The sequence below is a fragment of the Canis lupus genome, chromosome 13, assembly GCF_003254725.2.
Source record: "Canis lupus dingo isolate Sandy chromosome 13, ASM325472v2, whole genome shotgun sequence".
Taxonomy (NCBI): Eukaryota; Metazoa; Chordata; class Mammalia; order Carnivora; family Canidae; genus Canis; species Canis lupus.
Genome location: NC_064255.1, coordinates 18,613,120 through 18,639,400, shown reverse-complemented (window position 1 = coordinate 18,639,400; position 26,281 = coordinate 18,613,120). Strand labels below are relative to the sequence as shown.

At 38.8% G+C, this 26,281-nt stretch overlaps 2 long non-coding RNA genes across 2 annotated transcripts in view; one reads left to right on the top strand and one right to left on the bottom strand.

Moving 5' to 3' along the window:
- Positions 1 to 8,936, bottom strand: part of LOC112662093 (uncharacterized) — a 21,339-nt gene extending 12,403 nt beyond the window's left edge. Inside the window, exons 1-2 of the long non-coding RNA XR_003138208.3 lie at positions 8,798 to 8,936; positions 7,887 to 7,963 (exon numbers count right to left, since the gene is read on the bottom strand). This is a non-coding gene — a long non-coding RNA (uncharacterized LOC112662093). The remainder of the gene's footprint in view (positions 1 to 7,886; positions 7,964 to 8,797) is intronic.
- Positions 8,721 to 26,281, top strand: LOC112662092 (uncharacterized). Its single transcript, XR_003138207.3, has 2 exons — positions 8,721 to 8,997; positions 25,735 to 26,281. It is a non-coding gene; the product is annotated as an uncharacterized LOC112662092 (long non-coding RNA).

Here is a 26,281-nt window from a genome sequence, read left to right as displayed (position 1 = left end):
CATATTATGCCGGTACTGTTCTCTGAGTCAGGACACTCTCCAATCCCTCTTAACCCTTCACTAACCTGTTCACATTGATTTCTTAGTTTAAACATTATATGCCTGGGAGAAATTTAGACAACCCTCTGTATCAACTTCCTAGGGATGCTACAACTAATTACCACAAATGTGGTGCCTTAAAACAATAAAAATCTGTTTTCTCACACCTGGAGGCTAGAAATTTGCTGTTAAGGTGTTGGAAGGGCTATAGTCCTTGCAAAGGCTTCTAGAAGAGAATGTCTCCTTGGTTTTTCCAGCCTCTGGGAGCTCCTGGCATTTCTTGGCTTGTGACAGTGCAACTTCAATTTCTGCCTACAGACCTTCATGTTACTCTCTTTCCCTATCTCTGTGTCATCTCCCTGTTTCTTCTCTTTAAGGACACTAGTCATTGGAATTAAAGCCCACTCTAAATCCAGGATGATGATGATCTCATTTAGCAATCCTTAATTTAGTTATATTTGCAAATACCCTATTTCCAAATGCCATATTCACAGGTACTGGGAGTTAGGACTTGGATACATGTTTTGAAGGAGACACAACTCAACCCAGTGTTCCATGTCTAGAGTAAGTGCACTCCGGTATTTCACCCATAAACACCGTGCTTAGCTCCAGAAGAACAATTTTTAGAACATATTTTAATTGCTTTTGAATTTTCTCTAGATCACTGAAGGCAGGATTTGGGTCTTAATATTCCTCAATACCTAGTGTGGTGTTTAGCATAAAGTAAAAGATCAATAACTATCATGCAATCAATACATAGAAACATTAAGAAGACCCACTTCAGGCCAACATAAGGATTTAGGGAAGAGGGCGACCCAGTGGCTCAGCGGTTTAGTGCCGCCTTCAGCCCAGGGTGTGATCCTGGAGACCTGGGATCGAGTCCCACGCAGGGCTCCCTGCATAGAGCCTGCTTCTCCCTCTGCCTGTGTCTCTGCCTCTCTCTCTTTCTCTCTGTGTCTCTCATGAATAAAATAAAATATTTTTAAAAAAAGGATTTAGGGAAGACATTTGTGTTATTTTAAAGCAAGTTACAGTTTGAGCTGGTTACTTTAGGAACCAAGGAAACAGAGCTAATCAAAGTGAGAAAACTGTTCCTTTGCATGCAAAAAACACTCTATAATACAATTTTACTATGCAAGTATAATGTCCCACATCAAACTAGTCTGAGTCGGAAGAAACTAGAGAGTGAGTTACTTTCCATAATAAGGTAAGACAAAATTGAGTGTTTTTAGATATCAGCCCTGCACATTGTAGGTTGGAAGAGAAAGAAGGGGAGAGAGAGAGAGACTGACAGAGTGGGTGAGAGAGGTCATAGTGGTAGATCAGAGACTAAGGAGAAGAATGGCCAGTGACAAACTGAATCTGTGTGTTGAAATGACCAATTGTCTTCATAACTGTACTATCTAATAATTGCTCTCCTTCTGTGACCTACTCATTTGCAGTAACAAGTTTCCTAAATGGCTTGTAGTAGTTGGTACTCTAAGAAATGAAATATGGGCATGGCCATCAGCACATGGGGCACAATATGCAACAAGTGGACAGCTGCTTCTGGAAGTAAGATAAAAGAACCCAGATGGCACATTCAATATAAGCCGGGATCCAGAATCAGAAGGTCTAGGAGACCACTGGACCCACAAATCATCCTTTGGAATATGGGAGGAAAACTAAAATTTTCAAGTATATAAGATGGGGGCCTTGAGGCATTTTGCTTTTGCCTTAATGAAAATTGATATCTGGAAAGTTTTATATTAGCAACGTTGAGACACTTGAATTGCATAAGTAAGAGCTTTTTAACAGCCTGAAATATCTTTAGATGAAAAGGCATTGAGTGTTTTGGCACCAGAGGTATGTAAACATGATCTAAAAGACTGCTTGGCAGGGACATAGGGTAGGGGATTCATGCTTTTGATTTTTGATATCTACCACCCATCATGCTCTATGGAGCATCATGATTTTAAGATTTTAAGATTCTAAGGCTCACTGTGATCAATGTAACTTTCTTTTCAAATAGAATTTTTTTAATACAGGTTAACTCTGTGCATAGGTAATTTGTAGTGAGTAGCTTCAAAAAATTTGGAAGTTCTGTCCTTCCATCTATTTAAATGAAATACAAGTTTCTGTCTCCTCTGGCCCAAGGTTGTGTTCTGTTCATGGTGTGTTCATTCTTACTGCATTTCTTGTTTGTCCTCTGGAATCTACAGTGAGATGGGATGCACATGCATGGATCAAATTTTTAAAGTTTGATATTATTGGAAGTCCGCATGCATGAAAGTCTGGGTAGTTTTTCCTCCCCACCCCAGCTACCATTCTCCATAAGCTTGTTATAAAAGAAATTCACAGTGTTCTACAAATGCTGGCTGGCATTCAACACAGATTCGAAATAAAGCTCCAGATGGAGACACCTACATGAATCTACAAGAACGACTAAGGAAAACAAGTAAATGTCACCACCACCTTCTATGTTAAAACCAGAATGGAAGATGTAAACATGGCAATGAAAGTTGCATCTTCCCATATTGATATTCTCTGCTCACCAGAGCTGCTTTGATTATTGCTGAAAGTTTACATTATAGAGATTTATCAAAGATTCTTAGCATTATAAGTAATATGGACAATTTCTCTTCAGATTTGGGCTCTGTTATTTGTTTTTATTTGGAATTAAATAAAATTGGATGTTCCTTATTACACTCTGATATTGGCTGACTAACTACCTAAAGCACATGTCATCTCTGAGAGGGCAGGACATTGGTCACTGCTGTATTCTTGTGCCCAGAAAAAAATCAGAAACATAGTAAGAATTTAGAAAATACTTGTAGAATTGATAAATGGAGCTTATATTCCAAAAATAAGGACACCGATTATAAAAAAAGGAACTAATTGAAAACTGATTAATCACACTAAGAGAGAAACACAAAGAGAAAAGTAAGAGTGTATGGAAAGTGCCAGAAGAGTGGCCCTTGTAGGAGACCTTAACCATCTGCAAAAAAGCAGAGAAAGAACATCATAGGCAGAGGACAAGCTCTGGAAGTCCAGAGGAAAGAAAAGACTTTATATGTTCTAGGAATTCAAGAGAGGTGGTGTGGTTGGAGCAGAAGGAATGAGAGGAAAAATCAGGTAAGTTTAAAGGAGTAGGCAGGAGTCAGATGGTTTGTGGTTCTACACAAATTCACAGTGTTCTACAAATGCTGGCTGGCCTACCAGCTGGCTGGCTGGTGCAGTAGGATATCACTGAAGAAAACCCAGGGTGTGCCATGATCTGATTTAGGTTTTAAAATGTTTATTCTGGTTGGTGTATGAAGAAAACATTAGATGTGGTTGGGGGTATTGGGAGGTCAGATGAGGGATGATTGGGGGGGGGGGCTTTGCAGTGCACTTTGGAGGGAAAATGAAACCATTTTTTTAGTATTGGAATCAGCTTGAACAAGTAGTGGTGCCTTCTTTAAATAATATGTCTATATGAAGATGTGGGAAATTAAGAGCTTTGCTAGAACTACCTATTAGGTTAAGGGCATCGCTGAATATATGAACTGGAGCTCAGTAGGGTATTATGGGTTGGAGGTACAATTTGGGAACCACCAGCATCTGGATGGTATTTTAAACCAAGTACTAGATGAGATAACTGGACGATAAACATACATAGGGAAGAAAAGATAAGCTAGGGATAACTCCCAAGTCACTCTCTTTAGGAGCCCATCCCAAGAGCAGTCCCAGACATACCACACAGAGAGGTAAATCAATTAGGATCTAGTCAGGTGTTATCTGAACGGGGAAAATGTAATATAAGTAATTACTATCTAGTTGAGGTGGTCAACTACTAAAAGAATAAATGGGATTTGAAGAGGCCAAGCATCCCCTCTAGGACAAGAGAAGGAATTTAGGACTAGGAGAGAGTCCCTTCCCCCAATGCTGAGATTTGAACTTCTTAGAAGAGGTTGTGACTAGCTAGAAACAGGCAGCTTGCAAGTAGCAAAAAGGTAAGAGAGTAGGGTTGAGGAGGGAGCTGGAGCTGCCCAGATAAGGGCCTGGTGGGGAGCACGTGGCCTGAGAGCTACAACAGAAGCTGCCTACTGCAGTTACCCAAATGGTTGCCAGGGAGCAAAGCATGATCTGAGGGTGCATCTGGAGTTTGTCCACAAGGACCACCAGGGTCCTATCCTGCATGATAATAATGGAAGATCACAACCCTGAAGAGAAATGTCTTCCTGCCTCTATCACCAAGGGATATTAGTGTCACCCCAGAGCCTTCTGTGAAAAGCCTGATGTCTCACCAGCTGGCAATGAAGAATTGTTTGCAACGTCCAGTTGAAGTATCCCCAGAAAGGGCAGAGAATGGTAGATTTGGAGCTGAGAGACAACACATTTAGCACTGGCATCAGAAGCCACATGTAGACGCTCCAAGAGATAACCCCAGATGAACCTTCAGCCGAACCCCCAGCTGACAGACAGCATGAGCCACCAGCCATGTAAACGATCCATCATGTTGACTCACTCCACTTTAGCGTTCAGATGATGATAACCCCAGCAGACATCTGAGTGCTTCTGCCTAAGAGACTGAACTAGAACCATCTAGCTAAGTCCAGCCAATCCAGAACCATGAGAGACAATAAGTTGTTAGTCAGTAAGTCTTGGAGTAGTTTGCAATACAGAAATAGATAACTGGAACTGAAGGAGGCGCTAACTGTTGAGAAGTTTGCTGAAAGACCTTTTGGCATGTAGACTGACCGGAAATGTCCATTCAATTTCACAACATAACATAAAGAAGTGGAGAAACAGAAGTAGGCAGGTAGTGAGAGAACAGAGTGGGGGTGGAGGTGAGGGTGGAGAACTACACTGTTGGGAGAGAAGAATGTATACTTTCTTTTCTATGTCATCACCTTTTTTTATTTTTATTTTTATTTTTTTTGTTCTCACCCTTCTGACATTTCCGGATGAAGGTGACCCATCTTTCCCCATCTGACATTTCCAGGAGACTCATCCCTGACATAGGTCTCCAGACTCTTCTTCTCAACCCACACTCACATGAGGCAACCCTTCATCTCCCATGGTTTGAAATAGCAACAATATGCTTATAACCTCAAAATCCAAGCTGGCAGTATCAGCTTTTTCCTGGGTTTTGGACACACATATCCACTCCCCATTTAACACTTATTTGCTTCTCCCCAAATTGTTTATGTCCAAAATTGAAGTCATGAACTTCCCTCACCAACTTCTTCCTCTACTTGCCCTATCCAGTGAGTGCTCCATTGTGTACTCATTTATCCAAGTTAGAGTCCTGGAGGTGACCATGGACACATATGTCTCTTTATCTTTCACAGGCAATTCTAAGTCCAGATTTATTCTACCTTTTAGCATCTCCTGAATCTTCCTTCTTTTTTCCACTTATGCTATCATTACCTTTATCTGAAATACTTTTGTATCTTGTTTGTCCTTCCTCACTAAGCTCCCAAATGGTCTTTTCATAGCCTCTATTACCTCACTTGTAACCAGTCTGCACACAGCTTGCCAGTGTCGTCTTAAGGAATTGCAAACACAAATTTGTGTACCTCTGTTAAAAGCCCTGAAGTGACTTTCCATTTCTCCCCTGGTCAATATTAATGGTTCTGATATGTTCTGATATGGCCTGCAAGATTTTCCCTGTATACTCTCCTCAGCCTCATGATTTCTCAGTTCCTTATGCCCCTGATTTATCTTTATATATTAGTATTCTTTCAGCAATTTCAGCTTTTTCTTGCTTGAGACACCCTTGTAGATCAGACCAGTCACCTAACCCAGACTAGGTTAGGCACATTTATTCCTCTATAGAATGAACTATTCTTCTACATTTATGAACTCACAGCAATTTCAATGAATTATATTATCACTTGCCTTCTCTGTTCCACTGAAAACTTTATTAGGACTGGGAACATGTCTCTATTAGCCCATACTGTATCTCCAGCGCTTAGTCTAGTACCTAGCACTGAATATGGAATTCAAGATTAATGGCTGAATTTTTCAATAAAAAGGACCTAAATTATGAGAATTTAACTTTGATCATCAAGTGGCTATTTCAGGCTGTGCCTATTGAAATGAAAATTCCATTTATCTCCTAAATGGGTTAGGATGAGTTCTATTTACACCAAGTATTAGGAGAGCTTGAAAATATTCTCTTTGGTAAAAAAAAGTATACAAATAAGAATGTGAAGCTTCTTCCCCTTTGGCCTCACTAAAACAATATTATGCTCTTATTAAATGTAGAAAGAACAAGGGAAATAGAAAGATTATCATTAGGTAAAAGTGACAGCTAATTTTTTTGCAGATAAGAACCCTTGATAAATCCTAAAATTAATGGGCAAAAGTACATGATTAAAGTGATATATGTATGAAAAGAAGCTATACATTATATGTTATTAGAAAGATGCAAATTAGGACAACAATGAGATATTACTATATATATCATATATATATTCAAATGCTGCAAATCTGGAACACTGACAACAACAAATGCTGGTGAGGATGTGGAACAACAGGAATTCTCATTCATTGCTGGGTAGGAACACAAAATGATATACTTTGGAAGACAGTCTGGCAGCTTCTTACAAAACTAAACATACTTACTATATGATCCAGCAATCTCCTTTCCTAGTATTTACCCAAAGGACTTGAAAACTTGTGTCCAAGTGAAAACCTGGATGTGAATGTTCATAGAAACTTGATTCATGATTTCCAAAATTTGGAAACAACCAAAATGTCCTTCAGTAAGTGAATGGCCTAACTTGGCACATCCAGAAAATGGAATATCATTAGTGCTAAGAAGAAATGAACTATCAAGCCCCGAAACAATATGGAAGAAGATTCAATGCATATTTGTAAGTGAAGGAAGCCAATCTGCAAAAGCTACATATGGTATGATTCCAACCATATGCATCTTGGAAAAGGCAAACCTGTGGAGACAATAAAGAGAACAGTGTTTGTCAGGGGCTGGTTTGCAGAAGGATGAATAGATGAGACAGTGAATTTTTAAGAAAGTGAAAATAGTCTGTATAATACTATAATGATAGAGATATGTCATTATATTTTTGTCCAAACCCATAGAATGTACATCATCAGGAATGAACCCTACTGAAGTTTAATGTATAGAGTTTGTGTAATTAGTACATGTCAATGTAAGTTCATTGATTGCAACAAATATGGCTCTGCGTCATTCAGGTGGAGGATAGTGACAGTGGAGGAGGTCATGCATGTGTGGGAGCTGGAGGATATGGGAAATCTTTACCTTCTCCTCAATTTTGCTGTGACCCTAAAACCGCACTAAACACATAAAGTTTTGTTTTGTTTTAAAGAAAAAGATATTGGCATTATTGCAAAGTCTTTCTTCATAATCTACTTATAAATTACAATGGAGGAAATAGTAATTTTATAGTGAAGAACTCCAACAGACACACGTTACCCAGTGATCAAAGTGTATGTTACCGTAATCAGACATAACAACATAGTTCATATCTGCTCTCATGCACTGAGACAGGCCCAGCATTGCTTCTGTGCTATGCTTGCTTGCCCAATTTCTCATGTCTAACATGAAGAAGTAGACAACCCAAACTGAAGGGTATTCCCCAAAGTAATTGACTGGTATTCTTTGAAAATGTCAAGGTAGTTGGGGTGCCTGGGTGGCTTAGCTGGTTAAGCATCTGCCTTCAGCTCATGAGATTGAGCCCCACATGCAGGCTCCCTGCTCAGCAGGGCATCTGCTTCTCCCTCTCCCTTTGCCTCCTCTCCCCTGCTCATACTCTCTCTCTCTCTCTCAATTAAATAAATAAAATCTTAAAACAAAAAAGAAAGAAAATGACAAGGTATTGAAAGAAAAGACTCACGAACTGTCACTGATTGGAGGAGATCTCTGTGGAGGCATGACAACAAAATTAAATGTAGGATCCGAAACTGGATCTTCCTGGAGAAAAAGGACACAGGGGGAAACCAGGGAAATTTGAATGAAGTCTGTAGGTTAGTTAGGAGTATTGTGTCAATGTTAATTTCTTGGTTTCGATAATTGTGCTATTATTATGTAAGATGTTAACATTAGGGGAAGTTTGGTGAACAGTATATGGGAACTTGATTTACCATTCTTTGCAACTATTCTGTAAATCTAAAATTATTTCAAAATAAAAAGTTAACAAAAATACATGCTTAATCTTTTTAATTGGACTGATAGCAAGATCTTTTTGCTTGACATCTTCAAATACCTTTAATCTCTTTCAGATCTCTATGTTCAAAATTTTTCCCTTTCCTAGTTAAGATTTTCAACTTAGATACTCATTTTCCTTTTCTAACTTCCCACTATGCTCCTTCCTGCCCTGATGATCAACTATTCATTTTTCAATTGTCCTTTAATTTATACTCTACAGGGAGGCCCTCCTGATTTATATATAACCAATTTCCTGCTACAGGGAGATACAAAGCCTTCACGTTACGCTCACTCATAGTACACTCAAGTGCCTAGGGGTGAAGTCACCAAAGCCTTAGATGGTTATTTACCCTTGCATGAGAGGTTTTTAGAAATAATAGTGTCAAATTTGTAATGTCAAAATTTTAATCCCAAAACCCAAACAAGCCCAGGCTGGTATCCTGACCTTTTATATGGCAGCTTTCCCCAAGGAATGCAAAGCATTTTACGGATTGAATTGTGGTCATTATGCCTGGCACATTGGGCAAGTTCTGTGAGGCTTATTTTTAAGAAGGGATAAAATACTGAGCTCAGAACTTGGGTGCTTCATCCAACACTTACAACAAACTGGCAGCAGGAGAGGCGGTGGAGTCTGCCTTCTGACCTTCATTTTCCTGCCTTCCTTTAGAGTTCCAATCACTCTTCCTTTCTTGAGATTTCTTATCTGCAGGTTGATAGACCAGAGGCTAATGATTCTGAGAAGTCAGCAGAGAGGTCGTTGCCCCATGGAGTCTCCCACTGCTGTTGCATGAGAGGTGGAGGTAGGTTATGGCTTTGTTGGTCACTAGTATCTCTACTCAGAAAGTAGGCTTTCAATTCATGTTTGCAAGCGGTTTGTTCTTGTTCTCAAGGAGACAGGCTGTTTTTCTTTTCTCTTCTTTGGTGAAGTGCACTATATTATAGGCACTACTTCAAAGGGAATACTTGGATCAGGCTATGCTGAAAAATCCCTAGTAACCTGCCATAAATTTAAAACTTTTCAGTACAGTCAATATTTTTCAAATGCTAAAGATAGGAAATGTGGCAATTTAAAAAAATTCAGCAAATGTATTCCCCAAGGAGAACTCTTGCCCTCTTCCCACTCCTGGCGGCTGGCTTATTCTAAAGGAATCTTTCTTATCTTAAAAATGTTGACCATATGAGTAAGCCAATAGGAGCTAGCTCCCAGATTGGAGCTATGGATATCTAGAGTGGGAACCCTGGGATTCACATCCCCATAGATGTGTCTTTGTTCATTTCATATCATTTGGGTATGAAACTGATGACTTCTAATTTTCAAATAGAGGGTTAATATTTCTCTCCACTAGAGCATACTGTATAGGAATAAAGAAAATCTAACAGATGGTCATTGCAGATATGTAATTTCTTAAATCCAGACCAACTGGACTAGCATTGACTAAAAATCACCCAGCAATCTTGTTAAAAACAGACTCTTTAATCCAAATATCTGATATCCCAATTCAATGATTCAGATGCATAGCCAGGCTAGGAAATCACTACTTTGAAGGAAAGGAAAACTGGATCATACTGGCAGTTTATAAGTTGGGGAAATAAGTTTTTTTTTTTTTTTTTTTTTTTTTTATCCTTTCAGCTCTCCATTCACCTATCTGCTTACTCAACATACATGTATTAAATCTCTAAAAATGCCTGCTATGTGGTAGGAATGGAACCGTGTGCTAAGTGCTTAATTACAGTAAAGGAGCATCCAATCAGGGGGGAAGATGTACAAGGAAATAGGCGTGTGTGTAGTCTATTAAATGCAATGCTGGGGTTGTACACATGGCGAATTGGAACCAATAAAAACATCACTGACTCCAGCCTGGAGGAGTTGGAGAAAATTTTGTAGAGGAAGTAAACTCTGACCCAGGTATCCTTTAGAGGATAGCTGGTTAAAGAAAAATTGGTGAAGAGAGATGATATAATAAGAAAGTGCATGTTAAGACGCAAGAAGTGAAAAGAACATGTTGTAGAGGAGATTTCAGTAGTTTAGTACAGCAAGAGTATAAGAAGGCCGTGGGGAAATTGGTGAAAGGTGAGATAGAAAGTTATAAACAGGCCATGAAAGGCTCTATAATAAAGATCACATGTCCCTATGTACCTGGGACAGTCCTCATTCATACCTCTCACCCCAGATTAACTTTAATGGCTCTCTTTCACTTTTAAAAGAAGATACATTTTATGGTTGGATGATAAATTGTGTGGTTGGCCCACTTACAGACATTTTTAAGGAGTTTGGCTTTTTGGTCAGAGGAAGACATATTATATTTGAAGGGTTTCCAGGAGAGGGTATTGATCTGATTTCTGGTTTGATAATTTCACCTGGCTGCAGCACAGAGAATAGATTGTGGCAGGATGGGATTGGAGTTAGGAATATTGTTTGGTGAGCAATTGTAGGAATCCTGGCAAGAGATGATAGTGGGTTGAATAAGATGGTGGTGGTGGGTGTGAGTAGAAAGGAATGGATTCCTCTAATACTAAGAGGACTTGCCACATAAAATAGGATCATGGGTAGTTACTTAGTTTTTTCTCCTTCATCTGAATAAGGAGTTATAACAATTCTTCTTGAGATTCTCCTAAGACAAAATAGAGCAAATTGTTGAGAGTACTCAGCACGCATCCTATAAGACCCTCAAAAATTGCTTTCCTCTTTTTTGGCGACCAAGGCCCTCGTCTCCATAGCACACTTCCCAGGTCCATCTCTATTCTTCCAAATTAGAGGCATTAATTCTACTCTCAATTTCCTGGTGTCCCTACCCCTACCTTTCATTCCCTTACTGCCCAGATACCAGGTGAATGTCTCCAAAAATAGCCTAATTTTGTTGGAAGATGTGCTTAAGATTTATCCATTAAAACAACAATGCTAATAACAAAAATTCCATCAGGCTTTAATCCAAAAATGTATATCTTGAGGGCTTCACATGTAAGCAGTGTGACCTATGGATACGGTAGCTGCGTACCCAGGATTTTCTAGAACAGTTCAATCATCTGTCCTGGTGTTTTGGGTTTAGAAAATAAGGTGTCTTTGAAGAAAGATGACCATTTTTTTTGAATCAGCTTCACTCTCCACTATAGAACACTTTTTCCTTTTCTTTCTCTCATTTTCTCCTTACCTTCCTTTCTTTCTTGTCTATGTCTTTCCCTTTTCCTCACGTTCCCCCTCCTCTGCCATATATATGTGTACTTCTAATGATATCACTGGGGACCTTGACCTCTGTAGTTTATAATCCAGTCTCTCTCCATCAAGGTAGAACCTTTGTCCAAATCAGTTGCTTTCCCAAAATATGGCATACTTTCCTCCTTGTCACTGTTTATGAGATTATCCATCAAAACTTTGTGTCTGAGTTGACTCTACTGAACTGAATTTCCATCTTCTCCAAGAAGTACTTTCATTTTCTATTGCATTCTGGAGTTGATGTCTTCCTTTTCCATCTCTTCCTAATTCCTTTAGCACCAATGATCTGAATCTGCAATCTTATCGAACTTTTTATGTGTGCATGTCTGATCTTACCAACTAGGTTGACAGCTCTTGGTCAGGAGATTTTTGTTTTACATACTCTAATGTTACCCACCAAACTGGCATGAACTTTACACACAATAAGTTAACAGATTTTTAGCTATATGTGAAATATGGAGAAAAACTCCTTATGATCTCTTTTCTTGAAACTAAGCTTTTCTTTTCACTTGGCTTCCAGACACCATGAGTGTTCTTGTCTCTAAGTAGCAACTTGTCATCTTGTCATCAGAATTCCTGGTTTGCTTTCACATAGAAAAAGGTTAGGCTTTCACATAGAAAATGGGGATATGAGGGATTCCTGCGTAGTTCAGTTGGTTAAGTGGCCTTCTCTTGATTTTGGCTCAGGTCATGATCTTAGGGTCATGAGATCGAGCCCTGTGTTGGGCTCTCTGCTCAGTGGGGAGTCTGCTTGGGATTCTCTCTCTCCCCCTCTTCCTCTGTTCCCCACCCCGCTCATGTGTGTGCACATGTGTGCTGTCTTTCTCTCTATCAAATAAATAAATGAATCTTAAAAAGAAAAGAAAATGGGGATATGAAATGTCTATTTTGCCTGTCTTTTGAATTGTCATAAAGTTAAATGAAACAATATCAGTTGTTAGGTCAATATAAGGTCAGTTAACATATTGTTTTAAATAATTGACCTTATCATAGACAAGATCCAACTTGATACCTTTCTTGTTTTCTATCAATACTGAGTCACCACTCTTCTGAGCAGTTGGTGTCTGTCCTTAAACTTAGGGGTAAACTGTACTCCTTGTTCATCTCTAAGAGAAAGTCCAAGATGAAAAAATCATAGAACTCATTCTAGTACCCTACAATTCTGGATATTTGATTTTTCCTATTTTGTAGAAATAGTTAAGCAGCATATGGTCAATGGTGGAACACTCTACGAAGTAGTCACCTTTTTAGATTAGTCTGTGGATCATGAAGTCCTGATACATGTTGCTTTTCTTAATGGAACTTAAGGAAGCTAACCAAGTGGAGAGAAGCCTTCTTCTTCAGCCTTATCTAAGATAGTTAATATTTGAACACATTAACCTTCTCCCTCTATAAATAATTCTTTAGGTGAAGGAGCATATTTGTACAATTTCATCCTTCATTCCTTCACCCTCTCATTCATTCCACAAATATTTATTGTTTGTACACTATGTGGCAGGTACTATTCATGGCTTTGGAGATACAACAGTAAACAAACAAAAATTATCTTTGCACTTTAGATGCTTATATTTTAAAAGGGAGAGACAGACAAAAAGAGTAAATAAATAGGATACATACAATCATTGTAACAGCTATGAAGGAAGTTAATAGGGTGCTTTGAGAGAGAATAGTAAGGTGTAGAGGTAGGATGAACAGCAAAGGTCCCTCGAGCGTATCACAGGGAGCAATTTGCAAGGAACCATCAGAAGAGTCTTCTAGGCAGAGGGAACAGCTAATGAAAAGGCCCCAACGTGTGAAAGAGCTTGATACAAGTTTAAGATACAGAAAGGAGCATGATATATAGCTAAGTAGGAACAGGAAAGAAGAGAGTGGCTTAGAGTAAAGTTGGAGAAGCAGGTGGCCAAAGCCAGGAATGAGAATAGAAATGAATAGTCAGGTGATTTGGAAACTGAATAAGAGAAGTGAAGTCTCCTTTCAAGAGAAAATAGACATAATCAATTACTGTTGGTGTCTTTAAGCAACCATGTCCTTTTCAACTATGTCCTTTTCAAGCCTTGTGACTTTGGCTTGTCTTATCTGAGCAGTGGTATATGAGCTGTCTTCTCCATTGATTTTCCTCAGGAAAATCTCCTGTTTGGTAGGCCATGGGAAGATACTTTCCATATGCAAATTAATTAATTATTCAATAAAAGGGCCTAATTTAGCATAGACCAACATGTTAAATATTATCCATTCTCTCATGGGCTTTTTTAAGAAATCAAAGTTTCCCTTTGGTTATAAACTCGTGGATTTGAAAGCAAATTTAATCCGGAAGCTCCTGATTCATTTACATTTAGCTCATTACCATGTCATTCTTTTAGAGTGGTTTGAAGTTTAAGAAACCTCTTGAGACTTCTTTGTCTTAAAAAAACAACTATTTAACTTTTAAAAACCCTTTTATTTCTTCTTCTTCTTAAGAACAAGAGATAATGATTTTATAAACACAAATAAATGGAAAAGCCCAATGGCAGAGCTCAGTTGGCAATGTAAAAAGTGATGATGCCTGTGTCAGTGTTAAATTAAGCAAATGGAGTCACACACCCTGCATAAAATGAGAACATTAGACTTCAGTAAAATGTGCATTGCTATCTTTTATGTAGAGTAGAAGCTGTAGCATATTATTGGGACCCGAGAGTTTACTCTGCCTGTTTCCTCACTTCACCTCAATTCAGCAAGTTATTCAATTTCAGAGATTCCAGAAATACCAGACCTTTAAAAAAAAAAAATCAAACCACAAACAGACAGTGTTTGAAGAGACTTTATAAAAGGTCATTTTATGTGTTAAGGCATTTTTGGTTGCAAGTGACAGATAATCTACTCAGAGTGGGCTTAGACAAAAGAAATTAATTGGTTTATGTGACTGAAAAAAATCAGAGCTAAAAGGGGTTTCAGGCATGAGAGAATTTAGAAACTCAATGTCATAAGAACACTCTGTCTTCTACCTCTAAGCTTTTGGCTTCCCTTCTTGGCTACATGTGATAGTAGGACAGCTCTAAATAACTCCAGGCCATGTGCTCCCAGGTGCCATTGAAGTCCAATGGGGATTAAAGAGATGTACATATGCCCTTCTCTTGGTAATTATTTCAAAGCTCCTCATATCTCTGATTGGGTTAGGAGTTCATGTTTGTGCTTGAAGAGTATGATTTTTTGACTGGCCTGGTTACAGATATGTGCTACCCATGCAACTAGGGATTTGATTAAATTTTGCTTGAATCACAGTAATAGAGATGGGAAAGTGATACTCCAGAGGAAAATTGGGGATTAAAATAAACAATCCAAAAAACAAACAAAGCCAAACAAAAATGTCTACTATATAACCTACTGCACCCATTCATCTGTTGTTTGACTCCTTTGAGCTGGGAAAGTGAAATAGCAGGCTGGACTGAAGCCCTTGCTTTGTCATAAATTACCCAGGTCATGTGGCCAAATCGCTTCACTTCTCTGCCCCTCGGTATCCTTGTTTCTAAAAGGAGACGACTGAACACAATGCTCTCTCTGACTTTTCTTCCAACTCTGAAATGGTAATGATCCCAGGCTTGCCAAATAAGAATGGGAAGATTCTCCTGGCCTAAGATTTCATGGAAAAGAAAACGGAAGCAGGCCCAGGTGCAGGGCAGAAAAGGGAGCCAGCAGACCCTGGGCCATAGAGTGAAGGAAGCAAAGAAAATGCTCAGGGGAGTGAGGTCAACTCCAGGACAGGACACCTCTCTGCAAGCTGAGGAGCACCCTCCAGTCTGTGCTGAGTACTCGGAGTGAGTGCACTGGAGCAGTGGTGATAGTTGCCATAGAGAGGGATAAATAGACCATTGTTTAGTGCAATAACTTGATTTCTGCCAGAAAGTTTCACACTCAAAATAAATATTATATATGGCTCCCATCAGAAGTACCTAATCTAGAAAGCAAAAAAAATGTATATTTCCCAAGGTGTTTTAATAAGGTGCTTTAATTCTAGTTGTCTATAATCTCACATCTAAAACTTGTGAAGTCATATGTGTTCCTCACTTAATCTTTTTTTTTTTTTTTGCGGGGGTGGGGGTTAAGAAGCAAACTAAGAACATGTACCATTTATATATTACCATAGGTGGAGTACAGCACAGTAAACTATAATGATCTATATCAATATTTCTACAGTAAAATATATGAATGTTCATACTGAGAGATAAATCAAGACTAAAATTAGTCTCCTATTAGTTCAGGTCAGATTTTTTTAAAACAAAACAAAACAAACTTAGTTTCCAGAGCTTTTTTGGAGTTTAAAGTTGTGGATAAAGTAGTATGGACCTTTAGGTAGGTACCAGAGCTGATTGAGATCATTCTGGATAAGACAAAGGAAAGATAGGAAAGTCAATGAATAAACTGAATTGTTTTTCTTAAAGTCAAAGGACATAGAATTTACTTCCTGTTTTTTTTTTTTTTCCTCTGACCTAGTCTCTAGTAGGTGTTTGGTAATTATTTATGACACCTAGTCTCTAGTAGGTGTTCAGTAATTATTTATGACATAAACTTTCTACTCCGTTTTGGCTAGTTGATTGTTCTCAAGAGGCCAAGAAATTCATATCTTCACTGCCTATCATTGCTCTAACCTCTCTACTGATGGCCAACATCAAGTTCATGCTTCTACAGCATTTGATGGGTTGGTTGCTCTTCCTAGGTGTCTCTTTCACTGGCTTGTGTCAAGCCATGTTGTAAATCCAAATCTCTGGATGGTCCTTGGTTTCTCTTTTGGGCTATTTTTCCTCATCCTACCTTTATGTACCAGTGTTCCTCTTCCCTTTTCCCTCTGCACATTTATCAATGGTGAGCTAAAACACATCACCTAGGAGGCATCACCTACCATTTGCATGCTCACATCTCCAAAGCTGTACCTCTCTGTACCTTATACCGGTCTTCTCAGATCAGGACTTGTAGCTAACAAGGCATTTCCAAATTCAATTGTGCTGAAGAGTTTCAAATAGAGTTTATTACTTCTCCTTTCCTAGACCCCACACCCATAAATTAATACTTTAGTGAAAAGTACCACCCCTTATCCAGGTGCTTGAGACAGAATCCAGAGGGTTAGCAAGTTCTATCAATTATATCTAGTTTATATCTTCCCTAAGAATTTTTTTTCTTTATCATTTACTCTGACACTATCTTACTCTAAACTTCATCATCTCTTGCCTGGGTTATTCAATGACCTCCTAATTCAATTCCCTGTTTTCAGTTACCACTTCCTCCAATCCACTTATTCTATCAGTAGTAGAGAGATCTTTCTCAAGCAAAAAAATCTAATCAAGTTATGACACTGCATCAAACTTGTGGATTTCCTCACCCTCAAGATCAAGTCCAGACTTCTTTACACAGAAATGACCTAACTTCTAATTTCTAGACTCACTTTTGGCTCCCACACTATGCCCCAATTGCAGGAACTATTTGTAGCTCAAGCTATTTTGCCTTTTGCTCCTTGCATGTGATATCCTTACTTTCTAAAACTGCTCATCCCCTCAATGCCTAATTAACTTACATTTCTAATTCAGACTCAGATTAGACACCTGCTTCTTCAGGAAGTTGCTCCAATCATGCCCACCTGGGATTAGTGTCCTCTCTACACACCTATAGCACTCTGCTTATATTATATATTATAATATGCTTTCTGATGTCTATTTTCTTTCATAAGATTGTTAACAGAGGCCAAGAAATTCATATATTCACTGCCTAAAAAAATGCCTGACCCATAATATCTCTCAATAGACTTTTGATGAATGGAGGAGTGAATGAATACACACATATACACACTCACATATTAAGGCTCCTATAAAGCCTTTAATAGGGGTAGTTTCTGTTTTGTTTTATTTATTTATTTATTTATTTATTTATTTACTTATTTATTTATTTATTTATGTTTAGGAAATGCTTTTTAAATTTTTGCATGATTCAAACAACTAGCATATCATTCAGGATAAGCGAGGTCCTTCTGCAGTAACAATCTTTAATCTCAGCAGTCACATGGCCTCAACTCATCACTTGGGCCCCAAGCAGGGCAAACCCATCCCATCATACACTCAGAATCATAGAATTTCTGGAATATCTGAGCACTGGCAGAATTTTAAATATGAAAACTCTGTTTTTCCTCATTCAGAACATCACATTTATGAGTAAAAGCATACAGTTTACATCAAGTTGATTTTTAAAAAGCAACTTCTAGATCACTAGGAATTTGTTTCATTCATCTTCTCCTTCTACATCAGCACCCGAAGTTCGTTCGCCCTTCTTTCCTTCCTTCCTTCCTTCCTCCCTTCCTTCCTTCCTTCCTCCCTCCTTCCTTCCTCTCCCTACTTCTCTTCCCCTGACCACCATCTCTCCATGTCTAGATTATAGCACTGGCCTGCAGGATATCTCATTCTCCTCCTTTGATCTGTCCTTACACACTGCAGCTAGATTAATCCTACTAAAACATTCTTTTGTGTTTCTTCAGAGCTTACAGAATAAAATATTAAACCTATAGCTTATCACCCAAGTACTGTTATAATTTGCTCCTGACCTCCACTGTGACCTCATTTCCTCATTATCTTTTTGCAAAAGCCTTTGGCTTATGCAAAGGGGCTCTCCTTCTCTCCTTGAGCCTTCTCTTTCTTGTCTGCACTGGTTTAATAATGACAGTCCTTATCTCCTAGGGTTGTCAGGAAGATGGAGTGAAACAATATGAGAAAGGCTTTGAGCACACTGCCCTGACGTACTGTCGGCTCATGATATTGTGGCACCTGGTTAAAAATATGTATTATACCTAACACTCTCATTAGCAATCTCTCATTAAGTATCAGCACCTACATAGTATGCCCGTGCCATCCTTCATTCTTTAGGAATCTCTGAGAATAAAGAATATTCTAACAAACACACAAAGACTAGTCATTCTTATTGAAAAACTAGATAGTTATAATTCAGTTTTTTGTAATAAATAATCCTGGTTTGTATGATCCAGGTGATGGCATGCACTAATATAGTCCTTACTCTTGCTGAGTTTCACTGCAACTTCCAACAAGCTAAACAACCAAAGGTGTTTTATTTTGAAGACGGAAGAATTTGCTTTTTGTAGTGGGTGTGTTATAACTCTGCTATGCTTTGTAGTAGTAAAGGTGGTCAAAAGATATTACATCAGCTACTAATGCACTTACTGAACACTGTAATGATACACCTGTGGGTCCCTTAAAAATATACCCTTATTTTAATTGCCTGAAAGAGGGCTATTACAGATGATGCTGTACTGAAGCAAGAGCACTAGACTAGGAGTCTGAAAATCTGTCTTCTGAGATCTATTAAGAACTAATGGTGTGATCCATTAATACCAGTTGATTTCTCAGTAGACTGTGAATGTTCTGCTTCCTCAGAACATTGTTGTAAATAACAAATTACATTTGTCAAAGTGTTTTGTTCAAATTGATAGTTTGACTTCTGCATGCAATTTACATATAAAAAACATAATGTAATTTGCAAACATGTAATAAAGACTTTCATTATATGTGTAGTATTTGCTAAAACATTCTTTAAGACCAAACTGGGTTCCTTTCTAGGAAGGTGACTATTATACACATTCAGAGTCAGCTACAAGGACTAAAAACATTTTTTGCTATTTTTCTATTAATTTTGGTGCTGGTATTCTTGAAGAGAAGAAAGACATAGAGAAGAAAGAGGTTTTATATAAAAAGGGAAATTTGAGAAACAGAACTTTGGTGAATGAAAACAAAAATTCATTTTTCTCCTTAACATTGAAAACAGGGTTATTTTTTTTCTTTTCAAATTTTTATTTAAATTCTAGTTAGTTAACATACAATACACTATTGGTTTCAGGAGAATTCAGTGATTCATCACTTACATATAACACCCAGTGCTCATCATAAGCGCCCTCCTTAATATCCGTAACCCATTTAGCCCATCCCCTACCCACTTCCCTCCATCAACCCTTAGTTTGTTCTCTTTCTCTCTTTTTTAAAGATTTGTTTGTTTTAGAGAGATAGTGCACGTGAGAGGGAGAGGCAGAAGGAGAGAGAATCTTAAACAGACTCCCCAATAAGCATGGAGCCTGACATGGGGCTCAATCTCACAACCCTGATATCATGACCTGAGGCAAAACAAAGAGTCAGACACAACCAACTGTGCCATTCCATTAAGAGTGTCTCATGGTTTGTTTCTCTCCCGCATCCCCATATGTTCATCTGATAATAGCTTTGTTAGGAAAAACACAGATTTATTTGGGTTACTGTCTGTATTACTAGAAGAAATCTGCTCTATTACTCTTTGGAGGAACAAACATCACTGGTTAGCGCCTGGCTACTTTAGTCAAAATAACAGTGACAAAACCAACAGCAGTAGTAGTTTCTGCTTCAAATTCTACTGCTCAGTAAAATCAGAGCATTGCTCATCTTCCACACAAAACTGACCCAGAAATTAAGAGACTGGCCCTAAATCTCACAACTGAGCCAAAATATGAAACAAGTTCTACCTGGCTCCAAGCTCTGTTTCTTTCATGGCACCACCTCCCAAGCTGGTTGTGAGAATAACAGTGACTTCAATCAAGAAGGCAAAGACAACATTAGAAAGTGTACTACAAGATGCAGCATTTAAAAAAAAATTTGATTATTGCATGAAACACATGATGGCCTTAAGTGTGTGCTGTTCCTTACCATTCAATTATCAGCAAGGTTTTATTTTAAGTGAAGGCTGGAAAAGTGATGTCCTTCAGTAGAAGACATGGCCAAATTTTGCAAACAGAGCCCAGTGAGTATGTTCCAAAATGATATTTTGATTAACAGTGAAAGATATTGCAAGGTGTTGAAAAGATGACCTTTCATTGTAATATAGTGAGGAGCTCAAGAACATGAAAGACATTCATGTTTTTAATCCCTTCCTGCTGTGGAAACAGGCATTCTGATTACAATTATTGCTATTTTTGCTTTTAATGATTAAGTTTTGGCTAATGCCTTAAAAGAGGCTATAGCTCTCAGCTCTTACTTAGACCAACACGCTACATATGGCCGTAAACTTTGGGTTTTCACATTACTCTGAGGACTGGGACTTGAGAGTACACCCATATTAAAATGGAAAAACTTTCTGAAGTCCCCCCACCCTTAAGCAGCTGCCGCTGAAGTCTCTAAAAATGTACTCTGACTGCCCTCTCCTGGTTGGATGGAAGAACAACTAAAAGAAAAGTGAACATCGGTTTTAGCACTGCATGCTCTATGACTAATCTGAATTTAATAGAAATGGAAATTGCCAAGTGAACCAAAGTGAAAAACAATGGGACAGAAAGAGAATTCTCACTTGTGACTCTGCAGTGCAAATATAAACCCAGACTAAAGAAATTCCATTAAAAAAGCATCCCAATGTTGGAAGGAAGTCTTGCTTTAGAGTAGGTAGATAGTAGTAGCTTAGTAGGGTTGCCCCACACCTACCTGCTATGTGACCAGAATTTATCTGGGTTCTGGATAGGTCTGTCTCAGACCACATAAACCATAAGGTAGGAGTCAATGAAGCCTGGGCACAGCAATGTTAAATTTGCTTTCATTCATGGATACATTTACTGCCTGGTACCATTTGTAGTACCCCACTGGCAGATACAAAGGCTGATAGCAGGTTGATGCACAAAATCAGAGGTAGCTGGCAATCCATGGAAAAGATTTCATTGTAAAATACTCCAGTATTTTTTCAGTGTTTGTTGACCAAATTCATGGTTATGATAAAATCTAAAAGTGTGTTTCTCCTTGAACTTGGTTCAGAATTGTAATCTTTAAAAAGGTTTTGAATACCAGAACTTACTGGGCTCTTGGAACATATTGTTTAGGGTTGAAATGTGGCTCTACTCCTAGTTGTATGACCTTACACAAGTCCTCAAATTTTGGTGTCCTGAGATCCTGTATGTAGAAAATGGTGGTCATTAGAGGGTCTTGATTATTGGGGAGATTAAATGTGAAACATCTAATACTAGCACATAATAAATATTCAATAAATGTTCATTGCTAGCATTACTCTACATTACTAAGAAGGTCAGTGATGTTTTCCTTTAAAAGACAGAACTGTGGGTAGGCAAGACATTTAAAGAACTTGGCTTATCAAAAGAAATAAGGATGATGGAGCCATGATGCAATAGAATCCAGAAGGCAATACTTAACCACCAAAATCCTGGGGGTTGCAAATTTTGGGAGATGTCATCACAGAGCCTTGACCCACTGGAATTTGTGCAGGTGGTTACTAGAACATGGCTTCTGTAGGGGCAGAAACAGATGGGCAACCAATGAGAGTACTGCTTATTATAGTCAAAAGAAGGAAAGGATGGATGAGCATAGAACTGTCAGCAGTTCACTTTTTCTCGCTCAGTTCACAAGCTGAACCTGTTTTCAAACCTGGAATGTATTGACTGAAGAGGCGGCTACTTCCCACAGGGAAGGACCTCACAACATCAGGGCAGATGTATACTGTTGATCCTTCTCCAAGTGATTAATATTGAGTAAAGTGGAATGACAAGATATTTTGAGGGACTTTGGACACAAGGACTGAGTTTCCATGGATGTTTGGAGATTCATCATATGATTATCATAACTATTCGAGCAGGGACATATGGGGACAATAAATTTGTGGCTAAAATCCATCTTACAAAGAACTTACTATGTATGTGTGAGCCAACTGGTGATGATCCCCCCAGTTCCCAAAGCATAACTGTATTAACCATACTTGGCAATTAGAATAAACCTCATATTGGAACCCTGGTCAATAGATTAAGAGCTATACTAGAAGGGGAGGCCAAGAGGAAGCTTCTGAAATTGCACAGTCCTCAGCCAATATCCTAAATTAAATATATATATATATAATATATATATATATATAATATATATATTATATATATATTACACTCTAGGGGAAGGGAGATGACAGAGATCAGTGCCATCATTAGGCTCTTAAGGAAGCAGGGGAGAGGGTCTCTAACATATCTCTATTTAATTAAAATTTCACCTCTTCAGAAATCAGAAACATTTTTAAGGATGACAGTAGAGTATCACAAGCTCAACCAAGTAGCAGTCCTGATTGTAGCTGCTATGCCAAACAAGGTGTCAGGAGTTTGTTCCATCTTTTTTATTCTTATTCTTTTTTTAAAAAGATTCATTTATTTCAGAGACAGAAAGAGAGAGCATGAGCAAGAGAGGCAAAGAGAGGGAGAAAGAATCTCAAGCGGACTGTGTTGAGCATGGAGTCTGATGCAGGTCTCATCTCAGGACCCCAAGATGATGACATGAGCCAAAACCAAGAGTCAGACCCACCACCCGGGCACCCCAGGAGTTTGTTCCATCTTAATAAAAAAAAACGGGATCAGAAACAGTTGATTTTCACGTGGATCAGATAGTAATACACATGATAGATGTGTCCTAGAATTAGGATAACTCTTCTACTATGGGTCATGATACAGTCTGAAGAGATCTGGACAATCTGAACATAACCACAGCACATGATACTGATCCAAGACATTAATGACACAGGATGAGTACACGAGCTCACTAAAGACCTTGGTAAGATCTGCATTACAGATATCATAAGAAAAACCCTGCAAAGATTCAGGAAACTGTCTTTTCTTCTAAAACTTGTAGGCATGTAGTTGTCAGCAGCATGTTGGGGCATCCCCTCTAAAGAAGCCAAAATCCTGCATCTTGCTTTCTTATTCACAAAGATGGAAGTACCATGGTTTGTAGGTTTCTCTGGGTTTTCTGAAGGTGATACATTCCATGTGTGGGAATATTGTTTTGGCCCATATTCTGGTTGACATAAAAAGGAAACTTCTTTGAGTGAGGCCCACAGTAGGAAAGAGCTCTGCAGCAGACCCAAGTTCTGGGCCAGCACCCAGTTTCAGTCATCTCGGACTGCCATAACTAAACATAGACCAGGTGGCTTAAATAACAGAAATTTAGTTTTTTATGGTTCTGGTGAGGACTCCCTGGGTTGTAGAAAGCCCACCTTCTTGCTATGTCTTCAGAGTGGAGAGGGAGGAGAATCTCCTCAATGCCCCCTTTGGGTGGCAAAAATCTGCTTCTAGATTCATTCTGTATATTTCATATAAATGGAGTCATACAATATATGACCATTTGTGTCTGTCTTCTTTCACTTAGCATAATGTTTTCTAGATTCATCCACATTTAGCATGTATCAGTACTTCATTCCTTTTTATGGCTTATTAATATTCCATTATGTGGATAGGCTACATTTGTTTATCCATTCATCCATTGATGGTCATTCAGGTTGTTTCCACCTTTTCACTACAGTGAGTAGTGCTACGATGGCCATTCATGTACAGTATTTGTTTGAGTTTGTTTTCAGCTCTTTTGGGTATATAGCTAGAGCGGAATTTCTTGCTAGGTCATGTGATAATTCTATGTATATCTGCTAAAATATTTTGAGAAACTGCTGAAGTGTCTTCCACGGTGATTGTACCATTTTACATTCTTCTTTTTTTTTTTTAAATATTTATTTATTTATTTTAGAGAGAGAGAAGGAGACAGAGAGTGTGTGTGAGCAGGGAAGGGGCAGAAAAAGGAGGAGAGAAGCAGACTCTCTGCTGAGCATGAAGCCCAATGTTGGACTTGATCCCAGGACCCCGAGATCACAATCCAAGCTGAAACCAAGAGTCAGATGCTCACCTGACTAAGCCACACAGATACTCCCCCACGTCATTTTACATTCTTATCAGCAATGTATGGCGATTCCAATTTAGTTATTTTTCTTTTAAAATATATTCCAGTCACCATGGGGGGTGTGAAGTGAGATCTCATTGTGGTTTTGATTTGCATTCCCTGGTGGCTAATGATATTTAGCATCTTTTCATGTGCCTGTTGGCTGCATATCTTTTTAAAGAGAAATGTCCATTCGAGTCCTTTGCCCATTTTTAAATTGGGTTATCTTTTTGTTGTTGAGTTATAGCAGTTATTTATATATTCTAGATACTAGACCCTTATCAATTATACTATTTGCAATTTCTTCCTTTTTAGTAAGTTGTCTTTTCACTTTCTGGATAGTGTCTTTTGGTGTGTAAGAATTTTGAATTTTGATGTTAAACTTATCTTTTGTTGCTGTGCTTTTGGTGTATATCTGCAAAGCCATTGTTGGAATTTAAGGTCATGGGGATTTATCCCTATGTTTTCTTGGGTTTCATCTTATGCACATTTCGTGGAAGAAAAAGTGTCTTGAGGTGAGAAAGTTTACAAACTCATGCACAATAACATTATGGAATGATTGGTCCATAGGCATGGAATCTCAGCCAACATAGCATCTAACCAGGGAGATAGTTCTATGATTGTGGTCATTGATCATATCCTCCAATGTACCATAGAAGCAAGCAGCTGGCCAGAAATGGCCTGTTGAAAGCACAGTTGAAGAACCAGCATAGAGCCAATACTCTGTAAGCGTGGGGAGTCATCTTCCTAAATGCCAGGTATGTATCGAATCTGAAACTTTTATAGGGCACTGTGTCCTCAAAAGAACTCATGGCGCTGAGGGAAAAGGAGGTGGAAATAGGAGTACCTCCATTTATTATAACTCCCCATCACTCACTGTGGGTTTGATATAGCCTGTCTTTGCAACTTTGGGTTCTGTATGGTTACTGTTTTGGATCCTCAAGGGAAGTTCATTCTTACCAGGGAATAGAGCAAAGGTCTCATTGAACTACAAGCTGTGGCTTCTGTTGAAGCATTTTGGATTTTGGAAATCAGCAGGCACAAAGGATTCACCATTTGGCAGGGGTAGCTGATTCTGGTCAGGAAGTAGGGCTGTTATTATACCATGAAGACAGAGAGGAATGTGTATGGAACTCAGATAATACACTTGGGTACCTTTTTGGCATTTCCTTGCCCAGCTGTGATTGTGAATGGACAAGGGCAGTGACTCCTACCTACAAAAGGTATTACTGCCAAGAATTTATACCCCTCAGGAATGAGGGCTTGGGTCACAACACCAAATCAATGACCAAGACCTGGAAAGTTGGTGGTAGCTGCTACTAGTGGTGACCCCAAGACTAACTGCAGTGATGGAGCTAGTGGTTTGCCTCACTAACTTCCTTTTTTAATTTTTTTTTAATTTTTATTTATTTATGATAGGCACACAGTGAGAGAGAGAGAGGCAGAGACACAGGCAGAGGGAGAAGCAGGCTCCATGCACCAGGAGCCCGATGTGGGACTCGATCCCGGGTCTCCAGGATCGCGCCCTGGGCCAAAGGCAGGCGCTAAACCGCTGCGCTACCCAGGGATCCCTAACTTCCTTTTTTAAATTCTTCCCTTAGGTCAAGAGGCCCACTGGAGCCTTGGAGAAGTGGCTTCCAGGACAAGTATGGAGAAGTGGATTTATCTGGCACAAAGGGAAGAAAGTGGCAGTCACCAGTGTGCCATTCAGATCTCCAACAGGTTATCACCCAAAGGGATGGCAGTTATTGAACAGCCTCCAGTTGCAGGTGCCTCCGGATCTTCCTTCAGCTTTTAAGTCAAGAAGCTGAGATCATATTCTTTCTGGGCAATCCAAGGCCAATGACTGAGCACAGTGTTGGTATAGGGTTCATCCTTCTAAGCTAGTATGGGACTCCTCTATGGGCAATCTTGATGCAGGAGCTCCCTGATAAGTTGGTTGAAACTTTCTCATAACTAGAACACAGTCTGAAACTCTTCCTATCTTTGTCTTTCTTCTCTTTATCATAGGCATTACCTCCAATTATTTGTATTTTTAACTCCTTCTTGGGTTCTTCTTCCCAAAGGACCTATTGTCACAGGCTTGTAAATATGATCACCATTGAAGATGAGTATATAGGCTTAAATAAAGCAACTCACTTCAAGTCA